General features: G+C 39.0%; 1 protein-coding gene across 5 annotated transcripts in view; it reads right to left on the minus strand.

Moving 5' to 3' along the window:
• Sfmbt1 (Scm like with four mbt domains 1) overlaps positions 1 to 16,455 on the minus strand; it is a 92,832-nt gene that overhangs the window by 63,137 nt on the left and 13,240 nt on the right. For 4 of the 5 annotated variants that reach the window (XM_013346920.2, XM_026779723.1, XM_026779722.1 and 1 more), the window contains exon 2: positions 8,527 to 8,688. The exons of the other annotated variant lie outside the window; for it this stretch is intronic. The gene's annotated coding sequence lies outside the window, so the exon portion shown is untranslated. The remainder of the gene's footprint in view (positions 1 to 8,526; positions 8,689 to 16,455) is intronic. 5 annotated transcript variants of the gene reach the window in all.

Genomic DNA, 16,455 nt, shown 5'->3' on the forward strand with positions numbered 1-16,455 from the left:
AACAGCTTTATTCATCAACCAATAAAAGCAACACATATACATCCCACATCATCTCTCCTTTTCTCTCTAGTTAAAAAGAAACTTTAATATAGTAAAATTACATATAACAAAACAAGTATCATGCAAGAATTATAGTTACAAGATTTCTTTATGAGTCTAAAGTTTTATACCTAATTTATCTTTTATAATAACTAAGGAAAACTATAACTGTCTTCAACTCTTTAAAGACCCCAGAAAAATATAATACTACCTAAGTAAACTGAAAGTCCACTATAAGAAACTTTCAAAGCTCTAGAATTGAAAGAGACATCTCACTGCCTGGACAGTCACCCAAAGTTCTTTGGTAATGTTGGGGCTTCCATCTTCAGCCTACAAGCCCATAGTATCTGCCAGACTTTTCCATGAAATTTAAAAGGCTGTTTTGCCAATATTGGCAGTTTTTCAGTCACTTTTGCCTAAATCCTGCAGAATGTCTGGCAGACTCTTTGAAGAAGCAGGAACCCTGAAGGACTGTCTCATCTTTAGGCAAGTTAAGCAGTCATTTTGTCGGTCCTGCATGTATAGTTTATACTGTATGCCATCAAGTAGTCCAGGCAAGAGCATTTTCCCCCCGAAAGGCTAGCCTTGTCACATTGAAGGCAAATTCCATAACAAGTATTTTTAATGCTATCAACCTCTCAGAAGTATCTGATTCTCCCAGAAGCAGGCATGACTCATTGCTGAGAAAAGTATAAATTCATAAAACATTTTAAATGCCATATTCCATAGGTCTTTGAACGATTTGAAGAATATCTATCCATCTGAAATATATCTTGTACTGTATTCCCATTCCTAACATATCACTTAGATTTGCTGTCTAGCAGTTATCACAGTAACCAGGTTTCATTTATTTCCTTGTGTTTGTCTTTTGTCTCTTTAGGGTACTGTACAATGACAATGGCTATTTGTACAACAAATGGCAGGCACAAAGAGTGAGTCAAAGATGGAGAAAGGGAGCAAGGAAAAGTGAACACATTTCCAACCTATATCTCAGTTTTGTAATAACAATCCTAAAGAAGACTTCACAAGACGTCAAGCCTTCAACTACTGTGAGTCACAGACCTCTACCTTAGCGCCTTCCTCCAAGAGTCTCCAATAACCACTCAACAACAGAGCAACTTCAATGAAGGAATAAGATCATATAAGAGGCAAAAAGAAAGAAAGAAAAAAGAAAAAAACCTTTCTAACTTCAGATCATTTCTCACAGTATTTTGAAGAGCTATAGTTCTAGAGTTCAAACTGAGGAAGGCATTTACAGTACACTACACGGAAACACAATAGAAGTTAGCAAAAGAAAGCCCTCCTCTCTGGCCTATATTCTGTACCCCAGACCCTTCCTACAATATAAAGTAATATGGTATGGCTGTCAAACAGTAAAAGGTGAAAATCTGAGCCCTCATTTATTAGGTGAGACAAAAGACAAAGGAATCAAAAATAATATAGCAGGTTTAGCAGGTGAGATAGCTCAGTGGGTCAATGGGTTTGTAAAGCATTTGCTGTACATGACAATGGTTAGATAGAACCCTTCAACTCACTAGGGAAGGGGTGAATTAGCTCCCAAATGTTCTCAACCTCCAGATGCACACTCTTGCATGTGTCATACAAGTCATAATACACAATAGTAATTAGTAATGTTTTGGAGGGGTTTTTTTTGTTTTTCTTTTTGTTTGGTTGGTTGTTGTTGTTGTTGTTTTGTTTTTTTTTTTGGTGGTGGTTTTTGAGGGTTTTGTTTTTGTTTTGTTTTGTTTTTCGAGACAGGGTTTCTCTGTGGAACAGCCCTAGCTGTCCTGGAACTAGGTCTTGTAGACCAGGCTAACCTTGAACTCACAAGAGATCCAACTATCTCTGCCTCTCGAATGCTGTGATTAAAAGAGTGCACCACCACCTGGCAATCGCAATAATTTTTAAAAATACTATTGCAAATCTTTGTTTGTTTTGGAGAAGGTCTGACTGTAGTTTTTGCTATGGAAATAATCTGATCTATGGCAAATAAAGTACTACAAGCTTACTTTTAATTTATTTGGCTGTTGGTCACTCTTAACAGGTCTAGAGAAAAGGGAAAGGGCACAGAAACTCCAACTGCTAGCATTCTACTACTCTCTGTCTCTACTTAGAGAAGAAAAATCTATAATCCAAAATGGATTAGCAAAGTAAAGTAGACTATGGAATAGTATTCACCCTTAAAAAGGAAAGAAATTTTGACACATGACTGTGTGTTAAACATCAGAGCTATATAAATAAGAAGGTGAATCCAAAGACAAACATATAGGCATCCTCCTGAATATTAACCTTCATCAGGCGATGAAAGGAGACAGAGACAGACATTGGAGCACCGGACTGAAATCTCAAGGTCCAAATCAGGAGCAGAAGGAGAGGGAGCACGAGCAAGGAACTCAGGACCGCGAGGGGTACACCCACACACTGAGACAATGAGGATGTTCTATCCTGAATTGGCACCAAGGCCAGCTGGCCTGGGTCTGAAAAAAGCATGGGATAAAACCGGACTCTCAGAACATAGTGGACAATGAGGACTACGAGAACTCAAGAACAATGGCAATGGGTTTTTAATCTTACTGCACGTACGGGCTTTGGGGGAGCCTAGGCAATTTGGATGTTCACCTTACTAAACCTGGATGGAGGTGGGCGGTCCTTGGACTTCCCACAGGTCAGGGAACCCTGATTGCTATTCAAGCTGATGAGGGAGAGGGACTTGATCGGGGGAGGGGGAGGGAAATGGGAGGCGGTGGCGGGGAGGAGGCAGAAATCCTTAATAAATAAATATAAAAAAAATATGCTAATCCCTCCAAAAAAAATCAGAGCTATAGGACAGATAAAACTGTGAGGGCTAATGAAATAAGTCAGTCACAAATATAATATGTATAATAAATAAGTAACCTATTACTTTGCAAATACTTATGTGTATATCTAGATTAGGCAGATCAGAGAGGCAGACGACAAAAGTGGTTTACCTGAGCTAGGAGGGCAGGATGAGCTTACTGTTTAATGGGTATGTACGGCTTTCCAGTGTTACAAAACAAACAGTTACAGCAATGGATGGCTACAAAACAATATGGATGGATTTAATTTCACTAAACTATACTTTTTTTTTTTTTTTTTTTTTTGGTTTTTCGAGACAGGGTTTCTCTGTGGCTTTGGAGCCTGTCCTGGAACTAGCTCTTGTAGACCAGGTTGGTCTCGAACTCACAGAGATCCGCCTGCCTCTGCCTCCCAAGTGCTGGGATTAAAGGCGTGCGCCACCACCGCCCGGCTTAAACTATACTTTTAAAGAGATCAGGATAAATTTTATTTCATAATAAAAGAGCAAGAGAAAGGTTGGCATCACCAACTTTCTATTTTATGTCATTAATTAATTAATTTTGGGGTTTTTTAGGACAAGAGTTTTGCTGTGTAGCTTTGGAGCCTATCCTGGAACTTGCTCTGTAGACCAAGCTGGTCTTGAACTCACAGAGATATGTTACATGGAGCAGGAGCCCTTTATTCAATAATCACACAGAAACTGTATTCATTTAAACACTGCCTGGCCCATTAGTTCTAACTTCTTATTGGCTAACTCTTATATCTTGATTTAACCTATTTCTATTAAATCTGTGTATTGCCACATGACTGTGGCTTACCAGCAAGATTCTAGCCAGCAGGAGCTCCATGGTGTCTGCCTGTCTGCCCTTTTTCCCAGCATTCAGTTCTGTCTTCTCCATGCCTGCCTAAGTTCTGCCCTATCAAAAGGCCAAGGCAGTTTCTTTATTCAACCAATGAAAGCAACACATAAACAGAAGGACCTCCTACACCAGAGATCCACCTGCCTCTACCTCCTGAATGTTGAGATTGAAGGTGTGTGCCACCATCATCTGGCAATCACCAACTTTTTAAACTAGTTAATAAACAGATTCATATCATAAATCATGATGAGCACCACAAATAAATGTAACTGGCAATTAAATACATCTAGATTTTAGTGTACTTAGTCATAAAGTAAAACAATAAAAGACAAGAGAACTCAACCCTGGCAGTAAGTTGTAGAGTAGTGAAGAGGTAGCAATGACAGAGGGGGGGGGCGCATTAAATAAAAACTGCCACACAGGACCGGGCAGTGGTGGTGCACACCTTTAATCCCAGCACTCAGGAAGCAGAGGCAGGTGGATCTCTATAAGTTCACGGCCAGCCTGGTCTACAAGAGCTAGTTCCTGGACAGGCTCCAAAGCTACAGAGAAACCTTGTCTTGAAAAACAAAAACAAAAAACAAACAAACAAAAAAACCTGCCACACAACCCTGTAGCATCCCAGACTTGTGACAAACGGTCCCTAACCACGCTCTAAAGAGACGTTGGTTTGATATCTAAAGTAACATGTAATCTGGGACATCACTGGACCTAAACACAGATTTACTCAACTCCAGAAGATAAGCACTAATCACACTGAGATCATAACCACAGTGAAGACCTGTTTCCCGTTAGCTGCCAGTTCTAGAGGCTTGTCTCAGCTTGTGGTCAAGACACAGACACAGAGAAGTGACTGGGCTAAACTGAGTCCTTGGCTTTCTTATGCTTTAGGCACTATCTAAGATACTACCCTATAGGTAGTATTTGGTGTCACAGTCCACACTCAGTTTGATCTATCCTATATCTAAGCTTTTCCTACATATGAAATTAAATATTTTCTATATGAGACTGTATTAGGGTTTTATTGTTGTGATGGTGATGAGACACCATGACCATGGCAACTCTTATAAAGGATAACATTTATTTGGGACTGGTTTACTGTTCAAAGGTTTAGTCCATTATTGTCACACCAGGAAACAAGGTGGCATGCAGGCAAGACACAGTGCTGGAGAGGTACCTGAGAGTTCTCCACCTGGATCCACAGGAAATAGGAAGAGAAAGTGAACCACTAGGCCTGGCTTGAGCTCAATGACACACTTCCTCCAACAAGGACAAACCTCCAATAACACCACTCCCTATGAGTCTATGGGCGCCATTTTCATTTAGACCACCATAGCTACATAATAAATGTTAGTATTCAGCATCGCACCCACCCTTCAGACTGTCTCATTCTGACACATCAGCAATGTAGCATGAGCGAAAGCACAGGCTCCTACAGCACTGGTGGAAACAGGCTTCGTGAGAGATAGGTTACAGACAGCTTTTCCTCGCTACTCCTTCAACATTTCATTTTCTGACAAGTTCCTAAAACTACTTATCTCCTTTAGATCAAAGCACCTGAAGCTGTTTTCTGGCTATGTGTAAACTTAATATTGCGGAGACGAATTCTTGTCAACTTGACACAAACCTAGACATACCTGGGAACAGGAAATATTAACTGAGAAATTATCTTCATCAGACTGGCCTGTGTCTACAAGGTGTTTTCTTAACTGCCAGTTGACACAAGAAGGTCCACCACAAGCAATGCTATCCCCAGGCAGATGTGTAAGAAAGATAACTCAAAGGCCAGAGGATTTATTATGTATACAACATTCTGCCTCGATGTATGCCCACACTCCAGAGGAGAGCGCCAGATCTCAGTACAGATGGCTAAGAGCCACCATGTGGTTGCTGGGAATTGAACTCAGGACCTCTGGAAGAGCAGCCAGTGCTCTTAACCACTGAGCCATCTCTCCAGCACCCTACATGGAGACTTAGTAATTATGAAGGTTCAACCTATAGCTTGGGCTTGTTCCCAATAATTCATCTAACTTGAATTAACCCATTTCTATTAATCTATGTCCTGCCATGGCTATTACCTCTTCTCCTGCACATCCTGCTTCTTCCAAGTCACACTGGCATCCCTGACATGACTAAATTATCTCTTCTCTCTGCTTGGAAGTCCTGCCCATCTCTTCTGCCTAGCTATTGGCCATTTAGCTTTTTATTACAATAATCACAGTAACACTGTATTATCTTCACAGTGTACAAATATCCCACAATATATCCCACTTTTTGTCTAAATAAAAAGGGAAAGTTTTAATTCTAACACTGTAAAACTATATACATATATATTAAACAATTATCAATAAGAAATACATTCATAATGTTTAGTACTTTAATATTGGCAAATTCAAAGAAAATATTGCATTATCTAGCCTATCTTGATGAGTTCCAACCTTTGTACCTGAACCATTTTATATCATAACTTGTAAAACCATCCTAAAAATATCTTTCTAGACCTTAGAAAGGTTTATCTTTTTAGATAAACAACTTAAGCTTTTATGTTTCTCAGCATTATAAACTTTACATTTCTTATATAAGTTTTTTTTTTTTTTTTTTTTTTAGTTTTTGTAGGTTTTATTAAGTTAGGATTTCCGTAAGACAATGGAATTTCCCTACCCAGGAAATAAGCTTATATAAGTTTTTTTTCTGAATTTAGTACCAAGGAAAATTTTAACTATAACTATCTAGTCTTTAACCCTATCAACAAGCTAGGAAGAATATAATATTACCTGAGTAAGCAGATAGTATAGAACAAACAACTTCTAAAACTACAGGAACAACAAAAACAGCTGGTTTCCTGGACAGTCACTCAAAGTTCCTCTGCAACACTGGGGCATCTTCCTTTGGCCTACAATCCTAGAATATCTGACAGACTTTTTTGTGAAGCAGGAACTTTTGAAGACCTGTCCTACCTTCTCTTGGCAAAGCTCAGCAGTCTCTTTCTCTTGTGTCTTGCTTGTCCAATTTGGACAGTATAGTATCAGCAGTCAAGGCAAGGGCAGTTTCTTTCCCAGTGGCTAACTGCCACTGACACAATAAAAGCAAATGCCATATGGAAGTTCTTTGATGCCCATCATCCTTTTTTTTTTAAGTAAATTAGTGCTGCGAGGAGCAGACAGGTCTTACTGTCATGAAAAGCCTTAGGTTATTAAAACATCTTGAAAGCTATATTCTATAGATATCTGATATATTTGAAAACCATCTGTCTATCTAAAATATATGTGCTTGGCCTTGAAAACATACCTAACATGGCCAAAAATCTGATTGTTAGATGACTACTAACCTGTATTTGTTAATTATCCTAAATAGTTTGTAATAATAACTTTCAAAGACTAGAAATGTACATTATAGTTTTAAATGAGCTGCATAGCTACAATACCTTAAATAAAAGTAGAAATGTGTGTGTATGTCTACATAACAAAAATTACCTTAAATTTGTATCAATATACAAAAAATATCTTAAACAAAAGTAGGAACACATATTAAGTAATAAAAATAACCTTAAATTTGTATCAATATATAAAACGTCATACCAATATAAAATATTTAAGATTAATAGGTGGTTCTTAGTTTACTGCCTTCAGTTCCTACCTTCGTCACCCTTGATGATAGAGTATAACCTGTTAGCCAGATAAACCATTCCATCCCAGTTTGCTTTTGGTCATGTGTTTTTTTTGGATTTTTTTAAATTTATTTATTATGTATACAACATTCTGTCTCCATGTATGTCTGCAGGCCAGAAGAGGGCACTAGACCTCATTACAGATGGTTGTGAGCCACCATGTAATTGCTGGGAATTGAACTCAGGACCTCTGAAAGAGCAGGCAATGCTCTTAACCACTGAGCCATCTCTCCAGCCCTTGGTCATGTGTTTTATGACAGCAACAAAAAGCAAACTAAGACAACAGTCCATCAAAATCAGTATTTGTATAGTTTTCATGCTATTAAAACATACATACACAACACAAAAAAATAAAAAAACTTTCAACAAATCTTTACTGAATATTACAATAGGCCAGACCATCCTCTAGTATGAAGACCAGGAAAAAACACAGACAAAACTTTGTCCTATAAAAACATATAGTCTAGCTGGGCGGTGGTGGCGCACGCCTGTAATCCCAGCACTCGGGAGGCAGAGGCAGGCGGATCTCTGTGAGTTCGAGGCCAGCCTGGTCTACAAAGGGAGTTCCAGGACAGGCTCCAAAGCTACAGAGAAACCCTGTCTCGAAAAACCAAAAAAAAAAAAAAAAAAAACCATATAGTCTAGAGTTGGACAGTGGTGGTGTACGCCTTTAATCCCAGCACTCAGGAGGCAGAGGCAGACACAGGCTTACACATAGAAACCCTGCCTCAAAAGAGAGAGAGAGAGAGAGAGAGACAGAGAGAGACAGAGAGAGACAGAGAGAGACAGAGACAGAGACAGACAGACAGACAGACAGACAGGATAAAAATATAGTGTAGCAAGGGAAAAAATAGTACACAAAATAAATAAGTAATATGAAATATTGGAAAAGGGTGAAATTTTAGTTGTACTAAGATCATTTCTGGGGGGGGGGACCAAGGCAGCAAGAAAGCTAATCCCATTCACCTCTACATAAAGAACATTCCAGCAGAAGGCCAAACATGTGTAAAGACCCTAATGAAGGAGTCCCCTACACAGACTGGATATAGCAGATGTCATCTGTGGTGACATTAGTTAATGGGGAAACTACAAAGTGGGGAGGGAAGCAGATTCTGAATAGAGGAGCAACATGATGCAACTCACCTATTACTGGAGTCCTGCTGTATCAGCAACAGATGGTACAGGACAAGGGTAGAAGACAGGAAACAGACAAATGAGCTTGAATAACAACTGAAACCAAAGTGGTAACAATGAGGATGCTCAGCAAATTCTGATCCTTAGAAATCCAAGAGCTGGTCCCAGAATCTGGAATCAAACAAGAGAAATTTCTATATAAGGCTAGAGATGGCTGAATAGGTAAGAATACTTGCTACCCAACCTAGCAACCTGAGTTCAATCCTGGAACTCACATGGAAAGACAAAGCCAGCTCCCAAAAGTTATCCTCTGACTTCCACGTGGGTACCATCACACACACACAAACACACACACACACACATGCAAAAAACAAAAACATATACAATAAATAAATAACGAACTGGGGAGATGGCTCAGTGGTTAAAAGCATTTACTGTTCTTGTGGAGGACCCAAGTTTGGTCCCAACACACATACCTTGAATTCTAAAGAGGCAAAGGCAGGCAGATCTCTTTGTGTTTAAAGCCAGCTTGTTCTACATAGCAAGTTAGCAATTCCAGGCAAACTGGGGGGAAAGGAGGAGTCACAGCTTGCCTGTTGCTGTGAGAAAATACTAACCAAAATCAACTTGAGGAAGGAAGGAATTTAGTTCAGTTTACAACTTTCAGGTAACACCCCATTACTGAGGAAGTCAGACCAGAGCCTGGAGGTGGGAAGTGAAGTAAAGGCCATGGAAGAATGCTGTTTACTGTCTTCTTCCCTATGCCCTGCTCACCTTGATATTTTTTTTTATATTACTTGCCTGCACACACATACAAATAAATAAATAGCCAAGTGTGGTGGTACGAGGAGAGGCAGGTGGGTTTCTGAGTTCAAGGCCAGCCTGGACTACAAAGCGAGTTCCGTGTCAGCCAGGGCTGCTACATAGAGAAACCATGTCTCGAAAAAACTAACTAAATAAATAAATGACTTAAAAATTTTAAAGAAAGCATTAAGTTTTTAATTAAAGCAAAATTAAATTTCTAGCAAAATATTAACACTATAAACTCTACCTGAGAAATCAAATTGCCAAGATAATGTTTAATTTTAAATAAGTACCTTGAAAGTATAAACAGAAAAAGAGTATACTGTTAATAAAGGGCACGTCGCCTCTTCTAAAACTTGGTACTCTGCCAGCATTCTCCAGTAACACACAGGAATTAAATTTTTTGGCCCTTTTTCTTCCATTCTACTGCAGTCAAATTCATTTTAAAAATTAATAAAAATATTTTATTATTCCAGAAAAGAAAAATGCTTTAAAATACCCAGAACATGAATTAAAACAGCAACTGACTAATATGTAAGCACTCCACATAACTCTCCTCAGCAGTCAGAGAGAAATAGGGAGCTTCATAGAGAACAGAGATTTTGCTGGCCCATTTATCACACAGTGTAATTCTTGCTGCACTGTTTATGTTCACAGCCCCATGCTAACAGTTACCCACATTCCTGATGTCAGGTAGCTGGCTCACCACAGTCCCAGGAAGTCACTGTGGAACCACTCACCCACAGTTCTCAGTCTAACTGCCCCAAAATGGCTCTGAATGCTGCTACTTTCAAGGAGGGAGAACTGGTAGGAACCTCACAAAAATTAACAATTACAAACGCTCAAGGCTTAGTAAGTTATTTTAAAAGAAAATGTCAAGCCGGGCGGTGGTGGCGCACGCCTTTAATCCCAGCACTTGGGAGGCAGAGGCAGGCGGATCTCTGTGAGTTCGAGACCAGCCTGGTCTACAAAAAGCTAGTTCCAGGACAGGCTCCAAAACCACAGAGAAACCCTGTCTCGAAAAACCAAAAAAAAAAAAAAAAAAACTCACTTGCTCCATAGGAACCCGAAATAATTTTGCCTGGTACAGTTGTGTATACCTATAAGCCTAGTACTTCAGAAGGAGCTGGCAGGAAGAGCAGAAGTTCCTAAGTCATCCCTGGATGCACAGCAAGTCTGAAGTCCAATCTTGTCTCAAAGCAATATAAAAATCTTTAAATATTTAAGCCTACTAGTAATTTCTATACTAACAATATAATATCTGAGTATCCTCTGTAGGTTATACTCTGACAATAACTATTTCTCAAAACAACATCCTACAAAGATGGTAGCCCATACCTTGGTCAACATCTTCCAGAGTAGATGCTGTCCCCTCCTGACATCACTTCAATCATAAGTTCTTTTGTGTCACATCCTCTCCTAGGACTGTAAACTTCTCAAGGGAAAGAACTTACTCAACTCTGCACTCTTTAAACCTCCTAGACCAATGCTTCCCAACATAGCTCCTTAGCAAGTGTTGCATGAATTTCTGTATGAGATTAAGGTACTCAACTCACTAACGTCTAGTCCTAGAGAGCCCAGTGCAGCTAGCATAAAAACTGGAGGCGTCAATGAAGAAGAGGCCCCTGTAAATCCCTTAGGTAGTATCCAGAAGCAATTTAATTGGCTCTCAGTTCTCTTAAAACACTACCACGTTAAAAGAAGCCTCCAAAATATTGGGATTTTTTCCCTCCACTTGTGGAAACATCATAGTGTACAACTTGTCAGGTTGCCCTGTTGTTTATAAAGTCTTTCACAATACAAAGAACTAGACTAACCCTAGCAGTTACTATTGGTGGTCAACCTCAATTGTCAACTTGAGTCCTTAATCAACTGAAAACAACAAGCTTTTGACCATGCCCGTGAGGGGTTATCTTGGTTAGGCTAACTGGGGTGGAGAACCTACTCCCTGAGCTTAACAACTTTCCCTAGGATTGATGTGGGAGTCCCCTCTGTGTGCTGTGATTACCATTAATGAATAAAGAAACTGGAACTTTGCTGGTAAGCCACAACCTCGTGGTGACATAGATTAATAGACATGGGTTAAATTAAGATGTAAGAGTTAGCCAATAAGAAGCCAGAGGTAATGGGTCAAGTAGTGATTTAATTAATACAGTTTCTGTGTGATTATTTCGGATCTGGGCAGATGGGAGCGACCAAGCAGCTCCCCTGCAACAAATCCACATAAAACCTGAGAGGGCTTGAAAAGGAATTCTAGACAAAAAAAAAAAAAATTACAGAGTTTAACACCGCATCTTGCTGTTTGCTGGCGGCTTGCGGCAGTTCCTTTAAGAGAGATTTTCCTGATTCAGCTGTAGCAGGAAAAAAGCCACAGACGTTTTAAAATGCAGGCTTTCTGGGCTATGCTGCCAGTAAGCCATCTGGGAGGCGGAGCACTTGAGTGGGGATTTGTTAGCAGACTGTTGTAGCTTGCTTAATGGCAGCATGGACTGGCTGTGTGCCTAGAGATGGAGCACTGTGCATGTCTCTCAGAGGTGGTGAGCAGCTCCACCATGCCAGACTGTGTAGAGCAAGCAAACAGTACCTTATTTGACCTAGCGATGTTGCAGCTCAGATTCTTAAGCATTTAAGAAGTGCTTCTGGTCAGAAAATAATTGCAGATATGCAATAAAGACAAATCCAGATTTTAAAAAAAAAAACTAAAAATGGGTCAAACTTTTGGATAAATATACGTAGGCTTGGGAGGGAGAAGAAAAAGAGTATAGAGAGTTGGAAAAGAAGTAAATCGTTTAAAAAAAGTCTTTAAAGAGAGAGTACAGACAGTCAAAGATTAAAAGAAGTAAACAAAGAATAAGGCACATAAAATGGCAAGTTGACAGAGAATCTGGATTATGTATGTTATTGTGTTATCTTTGAATTTTTTGACTATGAATGAGTTGAGTAAAGAGAGACATTTCATTGTATGGACTGCTAAGTTAAACCAACATAAAGGTATCTTGATTTCAAAATTTGAGTCTAAGGATATGTTGTTTTGAAAAAAAGGTTCTTCTTTTGTTTTCACAGAAGATTAGAACCTGTGTATTGTTTCCAGACTAACAACTTGTTTTTGGACCAAGGCCCCCTGAAAGGTCGCCATAAACACCCCAAAAATAATCACAAAGAAAATTACTTTGCCCAATAAACAGCAGGAAGCAGTTTGGAGAAAAACTACACCCATATTCCCAAATACTGTTTATAAATGTTTGTTTACATATAAAGGGAGATATGCTATATAGATTTGCATTGATATGGATCTTGGTTTACTGATACAAATTAAGGTCAATTTTGTTATATGTATATGTACTTCTGATCTTGATTAAGGTATTATGTTTGTGTAGGTCATTTAAAAGTGTAATGTCTAATTAAGAAATATAAGTTAATGGATAATCATCTATAATGGTCAAGCTTGTAGTCATGTTAGTTGATTTTCTGAATGTATGGAGATATATTTCAGTTAGATAGGTATTCTTCAAATCTTTCCGAGACCTTCAGAATATGGCATTTAAATATTTTAAGAAATTAGGACTTTTCGTGACAGTGAGACATATCTGCCCCTGGCAGCACCAATCAACTTCAAGAGGATGATGGGCATTGAAAAGACTCCTTATGGAGTTGGTTAGCCATTTGGGCAAGAAACTGCTCTTGCCTGGACTGCTGCAAAATCTGGACATGCAGAACCCACAGAGAAATGACTGCTAAATTTGCCTAAAGGTGAAATGATCCTTTGGGGTTCCTGCTTCATGAAAGAGTCTGCTAAACATTCTTCAGGATACAGAAGAAAGTGGGGGAACTTTCTTTGAAATTTCCTGTTTCATGGAAAAGTCTGCTGGATACTACGGGCCTGTAGGCTAAAGATGGATGCCCCAATGGTACAGAGGAACTTTGGGTGCCTGTCCAGGCAGCGAGATGTCTCTGTCAATTCTAGAATTTTGGAAGTTGCTTACAATGCACTTCCTGTTAACTTAAGTAATATTATATCCTTCTGGAGTCTTTGATGGGAGTTGAAGAATTTATAGTTATAGTTTTCCTTAGGATAAAAGATAAAGTAGACATAAATATTGTAATTGTAATTCTTGCCTGATACCTGTTTTGTTATATGTAATTTTACTATGTTAAAGTTTAAACCTTCTTTTATTATTTAAACAGAAAAGGTGAGGTGATGTGGGAGTCCCCTCTGTGTGCTGTGATTACCATTAATGAATAAAGAAACTGCCTTGGCCTGTTGATAGGGCAGAACTTAGGTAGGCGGAGAGAACTGGACTCAATGCTGGGACAAAGAAGGGTGGAGTCAGAGAGATGAGATGCTATGGAGCTGCTGCCAGAGTCAGACATGCCAGAACTTTGCTGGTAGGCCACAACCTCATGGTGACATACAGATTAATAGACATGGGTTAAATTAAGATGTAAGAGTTAGCCGATAAGAAGCTAGAACTAATGGTCCAAGCAGTGATTTAATTAATACAGTTTCTGTGTGATTATTTTGGTTCTGGGCGGACAGGAATGACCAGCGGCTTCCCTGCAACATAGGGTTGTGAACTGTGTAAATGGAGGGAACTGTTTACCAACAGTGGGTGAATAGGCCCAGTTCTCCCAACCTCCCACAGCCATGACCTTCCCAAGACAGACCATACCTATAAACCATGAATCAAAACCATTTTCCCCCATAGGCTGTTTTTATCAGAGTATTTGGTGACAATAGGAAAAGTAACTAGTATACTGCTCAGATCCACATTTATTTTGCTCAGAACGCTTTTAGAATTTCTGTAAACTCAAGTTTTGAATATAGTTGAGACTTTGTCTCAAGTACAACTTTCTAACACACTTTTGTCTACCTTCAAATAAACTTGCTAAAACACAAAATAAATGTCAGAAAGGCAGCCATGGAAAAGTGAGAGCACTTAGAATGAGAAGGGCTCTCACGGGAAGAAAAGCACCACTGTTCCCAGAATTACCTGTCCATAACAGCTATGGGCTAGTAATGTACCACCAAGGGGAAAAACAGAGATATACTAGCAGGGATTGCTAACTGCTGCTGTAGTTTGGGTCTTTAAAAAATATTTTTATTACTTTTAATTATGTGTAGGTGTGTATGTCTGCATGTGGGCATGTGAATGGGAATATAGGCACCCACAGAGGTGAGAGGAGCTGGATCCCCTGGAGCTGGAATTACAGACACATGAGAATCACCTAATATAGGTGTTGGGAAGCAAACTTGGGTCCCCTGAAAGAGCAGCAACACTCTTAATTACTGAGCCGTCTCTCCAGGACCTGAAGTCCATCTCCACAAAGGCCCATGGAGCAGATTTGGTCCCTGGCCTTTGGCACATCTGGGAAGTAGCAAAACATTTAAGAGATTGAGCCTAATGGAAGGAGATTAGGTCATAGGGGTGGGCTCTCAAAAGTGACTGTGGCACCCAAGTCACTTTCTGTCTTTGTTTCCAAGCTACCACAAAATAAACGTGTTCTAGCATAGCTTCCTACCTTTTAGGAACTGCCTTGTCATAGCCTGTCCCCAACTCACAAAGCCAAGTGATCATAGACCAAAACCACAAGCCAAAATAAAGTTGTTCTCTTTATAAGTTAGTTATGTCAGGTATTTCTTAGTGATATTTTTAGAAAAGGCTATTGTGAATAAGATTGTTTAATTTTCTCAGCAAATTTATTGTTAGTGAATAGAAAAGCCACTGATTTTTGTATCCTGCTGCTTTGGTAAAAGTGTTGATAACCGCCAAGAGTCTTACAGTGGAGATTTTAGGCCTTCTAAGTATAGAATCGTATCATCTGCAAACAGGGATAAGTCTTGCTTTCTTAATTTATCTTGTTTTTTTTTTCTTTCCCCTGGTTTTTGGCCAAGATTTCAAGCACTATACTGAATAACAATGGTGAGTGTTGGCCCCTTTTGTCTTAGACTAGAAACACTTTCGGTTTCTCCTCATTCATGTTGACTGTGGGTAACTGACTATAGTCACTAGAAGCAGAGGGAACACTGCCAAACTCTTTTTATGAGGCTACAGTTACCCTGATACTCAAACCACACAAAAATGCAAAGAGAAAGAGAATTACAGACCAATCTCATTCATGAACATTGATGCAAAAAGACTCAATAAAATACTGGCAAACTGAATCATCATCTACCATGATCAAGCCGGCTTCATCAAAATTCGTCAATATAATCTACCATATAAACAAACTGAAAGAAAAAAAAAAACACCTGATCATTTCATCAGATACTGAAAAAGCCTTTGACAAAAACCAACATTCCTTCATGATGAAGATCTTGGCAAGATCAGTCTTGGTGAGATCAGGGATACATAAAACATTCCTAAACATAATAAAGGCAATATATAGCAAACCAACAACCAACATCAAACTAAATGGAGAGAAACTCCAAGTGATTCCACCTAAAATCAGGAACAAGACAAGGCTGTCCACTCTCTATACCTATTCAATGAAGTATTCAAAGTCCTAACTAGAACAATAAGACAACAAAGGAGATCAAGGAAGTACAAATTGGAAGAAGTCAAACTCTCACTCTTTGTTGGTGATATGCTAGTATACATAAGTGACTACAAAAATACCACCAGGGAACTCTGATAGCTGATAAACACCTTTAATAATGTGGCAGGATACAAGATTTAAAAAAAAAAAAAGTAGCCCTCCTTTACACAGATGATAAATGAGCTGAGAAAGAAATCAGAGAAACACAATAGCCACAAATAGCATAAAATATCTTAGGGTAACTCTAACCAAATAAGGGAAAGAATTTTAAATCTTTGAATAACAAAACTGAAGAAGACACCAGAAAGGAGAAAGATCTCCCATGTTCATGGATAGGTAGGATTAACACAGTAAAAATGACAATCTTAGCAAAAGCAATCCACAACTCAATGCAACACTCATCAAAATCCCAGCACAATTCTTCACGAAGAACAATACTAAATTTCATATGGAGAATCAAAAAACCCATGATAGCCAAAATATTCCTGTGTAATAAAAGAATTCTGGAGGCATCACAATCCCTGACTTCAAACTCTACTACAGAGCTACAACACTGATAACAGCCTAGTATTGGCACAAAAACAGACAGGAGGACCA

The sequence above is a fragment of the Microtus ochrogaster genome, chromosome 6 (genome assembly GCF_000317375.1).
Source record: "Microtus ochrogaster isolate Prairie Vole_2 chromosome 6, MicOch1.0, whole genome shotgun sequence".
Lineage (NCBI taxonomy): Eukaryota > Metazoa > Chordata > Mammalia > Rodentia > Cricetidae > Microtus > Microtus ochrogaster.